A 4,513-nucleotide genomic window follows, 5' to 3' on the forward strand; every position below is an offset into this window, starting at 1 on the left:
GGAACTGTGGGGCTTTGCTAGCAGGACCTAGGCCAGTCTAGTAAGTGAAGACAGAGTGATGGAGGAAGAAGAGAAACATATCTGTGATGTACCTTCAAGGAAGAGAGGAATCATTTAGAGAGGAAGAAGGGTAACAAGATGGAAGCTAATATAAAAGAACATTTGGGGTAAATATACATTCAAACATTTCAGAGTAAAAACAGGTTGTGGACTAGTTTCCTAAAGGAAGTGGGAAACTTCATTGCTTGGGGTATTTAAATACAGGCTTGATAAAGCAACATGGCCTAGCAGAGGATGGCATACATCTAGGGGGCTTCAGCTTTTCTATAGTGGGAGAGGATCTCCCTCCTATTGAGCTGGGACACCCTTCCAACACTATCTTAAGGGCAGAGTGGTCCTAGTTGTGGCCCCAGGCTGAGAAATCCTGAGTGAGATGATCTAACATGTTTTTGCATTTAATGTAACTTTCAATAAATATACTAAGATTTTTTTAAAATGGTTTACTTATACATTACAAACAGTTCACAGGGTGAAATGGAAGAAAATATACTGTACATAGTTGTTCAGAACATGAGATCCCTTATGTTACACTCCACAGATAAATTCATATTTTGGGGAAATGAATGGAAGTTATTAGCACTGATTCCAGCTACCATCCACCTACAATGAAAAATATGCACCCTTTATAAAAGGAAAAGGAGTACTTGTGGCACCTTAGAGACTAACCAATTTATTTGAGCATGAGTTTTCACGAGCTACAGCTCACGAAAGCTCATGCTCAAATAAATTGGTTAGTCTCTAAGGTGCCACAAGTACTCCTTTTCTTTTTGCGAATACAGACTAACACGGCTGTTACTCTGAAACCTGTCTTTATAAAAGGAAGCACTCAAGTTACACATTCTTGATGGGTTTTTTGATACCTTCTAACTGAGGGAAATTGTAAACAGACTAAAAGTGTTAATTTCAGAGGTGATTAATTATTAAATATAAATGGAAAGCTGAATTTTCTTCTTTGCATTCACAAAACCATAACTAAGTATCAAACCTCAATTATGTTTATAAAAGGAACATGCCAAAAACCAGAAGAAATGGCCAAACTGTGCTCTAAGTTACAGCATGTGGATTCACTAACAGGAAACAATGTTCTCCATGCTCCACTTTTAGTAGTAAACTATGTTTAAACCAAACATATTGGGGTATATTTTCATCTCTGCATATTTGGTCAGCTGGAGATAGACACAAATGGGTGGAGGGTCTACATATCAAAGCGGAATGTAAGTGCAAGTAAAGAGAAGACATTTAAAAAGGAAAAATTTAGGCTGAATACCAGGAAAAACTTCCTTATGGTCAGATCTTATTAGGCTGTGGGACAGCCTCCCAAAAGGAAGTGGTGAATGCCTCACTGCCTGAATCCTTTAAAACTAGCCTGGATACAGAAAGTATATTGTAGAGAACAATCCTGCATTGCTCAGGAACAGACAGGATGACCTACTACATAGGTTTCATCTTTAGCGATATTACTGAGCCAGAGAACATACTCCACTAGGGATTCAATTCTATTCCAATACACATGGACAAATTATGGTGGGAGACAGGAGAAATAGGAATAAACAGGAGTATTTTGGATTTAGACATTAAAACAATCTACGATTGGAAAAGAACATTAGGCCATCTAATCCAAAGCCCAGGATGTTAACATGCTCAGTAGGTAAGATTTGGAATGGGTGAAAAGCACTGATACTTAAGGCTTGATCCTACCTTCATTGAAATCAATGGTAAAGCTCGCCTTGAGTTTAATGGTGCAAGATCAGGGTCTTAATCAAGGCACTGGCCTGGCTGCAAGTCTAATCTCTTTCTGAAGCCTTGTCTATGCCGTGAAAATTTTCTAAAATTTCTGCCCAGCCCCCCCGCCATTGGTTTCTAATAGCATTTGCACTGGTGTTAATAACGGTGAGAGCCCTAGCACAGACAACTAAAATCCATGGCCACTGCAATTTTTAACGTTGTGCCCGTTCAACGGTGTTTATGGAATCAAGCAACTACTAAAGACTTAAATGACAGGTTTCAGAATAGCAGCCGTGTTAGTCTGTATCCGCAAAAAGAAAAGGAGTACTTGTGGCACCTTAGAAACTAACAAATTTGAGCATAAGCTTTCGTGAGCTACAGCTCACTTCATCACTAGCATCCGATGAAGTGAGCTGTAGCTCACGAAAGCTTATGCTCAAATAAATTTGTTAGTCTCTAAGGTGCCACAAGTCCTCCTTTTTTAAAGACTTAAATGATTATTTACAATTTAGCACCCGGATGCGGGGGAGGTTGGACTAGATAACCTACTGAGGTCCCTTCCAACCCTGATATTCTATGATTCTATGAACAGTGTACTGGGTTCCTTATTTTAAGTGTTTATTTTATAAATCCAAGTTTTGATCTATTTTATCTGTGTACAGGCACTATTTGGGGATCTAAATCAAGAAAATATTTTGATGAATGTGGAAAACACTCTTGGAGTTCAGGAAAATTACTATGCAAAGTAAGAAAAGTTATGTCCCTATGTTTATCCATCTGTTTGGAAAAAGGGGTGCTGAGCAGAAAAAGCCCTGACAATGCTTTAAGCAAGCACTGCTACTTGTCCCAATCTTTTACCAAAGTTTTCTTACAATGAAACCATTAGGGATAAACAGAAGAGATCTCAAGTTTGCAAACCCCTTTGGAATGTACATATTTTACATTTAGTCTAGCTCAAAAACTAGCTGTTAAACCCAAATTATGTTGTCAAATCATTTGCTTTTTCTTCCTCTCCCCACAAAACAATGTAATTTCTTCTAATTACAAGTGGATAAATTACAATATACACAAAATCCCAGAAGCTTTCCTCAACCAACTCATAAAGCTCTATTTTGACAAATAGAGTGTAACTTTTCATTCTGATGCCTCATGCACTAACAAAGATATACTCTAAGGACCGGTTTGCATTCATACCTCTTTGCAGATTACACAGGACACGAGAGGGTTTTTTGGTAGATAAAATTATTTTACTATGTTTTCTTTAGCAAAATCAAAATGCTAACTGTTTGTCACCTCTTGTTTCCTTATGTACGGTGCATGGCTGTACTGAAAGCCAGAAGATTTGTAAAAGTTAAGCAAAACAGAAAGTTTCATAACAGAGTGCATATAGCAAGTATCAAACATTTCAGTTTGTTATATCCTACATTAAAAAGCCCCAGTGAACACTAAACCATTAGTCATCATTCCACTGCCAATTAGGCCCTGAGGCCTAGAAGTGGTGTTAATGCTTACATTGTGTGTTTTAAGGAGAACCAGTACACATTTTCAGTTTTTAGAGAGGAGTCAAAGTGGCACCTAATATTCTATTGACAGTAGCTTACAAGACTTTGTAGTTTTCAAACATTTAATGAAGTTTGATTCTAGTAAGTTTGATTTACATTTAAATGTAGATTTGGTCCTTTTTGTAAGCTTGTTTGTGTTTAAGTGGAGAATTTTAATTCAAGTGAATAGGCTGGCCAAGGAGACCTGTAGGCCAGGGATGTATTCAGGACAGGTAAGGAGAGCCTTGCATTCTTGGAGAACACATTCTTTCAATATTTATTCTGCTGGCTCTTGCAGGTGTCTGCCTTCTCATCTAAATAGCTTTCCACATCAAGGACTGAATCCTAACACGTTCTCCCACTCTGCCCTTTGTGCCCACAGCAGATTCTGAACATAGCCTGGGGCTCCACTACAGATAGGGAGGTGTCTGGAGACCAGGAAGAGGTGGACACCCCACCTGCCATAGAATACATGGCATTGGCTTTCTCCACAGCATGCAAGGGAGGTTAGAGGCATGGCCAACAGGTTGATGAGATTATGCTGATCCAGTGGCCCAAATCCTCTGTGTAGGTGTAACAACTTCTGATACAGCTCACGGGCTGCTGAGGCTATACAGCTGCTCCACAGCCTAGGTTAGAAGGGTAATGCCATCTGGTTTTAACCTCCAGGAGATTAAAGACAGATTATTCCAGCCTTGCATAAACGACTATGCTTTGGCCCTGAATAAGTATCTAGGATGGATTATAATGAAATTCAGACATTTGGAATGATATAGGAAATAAAATCCTATCAAAGATCCACTCTCTCAGATAAACACAGTGTCACTATGCATCAGCTTCAACAATTTCTAGCTCATCATGAATTATGCTTGACAGTGTATCTGAGCTTAAACATGTCATTTGCACTGTGTATAAAATGTGCACCTCTATTTAAAATGTTCACATTTGTTAAATATTTTCTATCATTTTAGCACGGTTAGGCCATTACTTCCATTTCAGCAATACTTATAGATGAATGCTGTTCCTTTCCTAATTTTGGCTACGTATAGTAAAGTGTTTATGCTACATGAGATTTAACATTAGTTAAAAAGAGCACTAATTTTCCAGGATCTTCTATGTCATTACTGCTTCCATTAAATTTGACAGACTACAAACACAAAATTATTTTTGTTTAAGAAACAACAAAG

This window comes from Caretta caretta, chromosome 13 (genome assembly GCF_965140235.1).
Source record: "Caretta caretta isolate rCarCar2 chromosome 13, rCarCar1.hap1, whole genome shotgun sequence".
Lineage (NCBI taxonomy): Eukaryota > Metazoa > Chordata > Testudines > Cheloniidae > Caretta > Caretta caretta.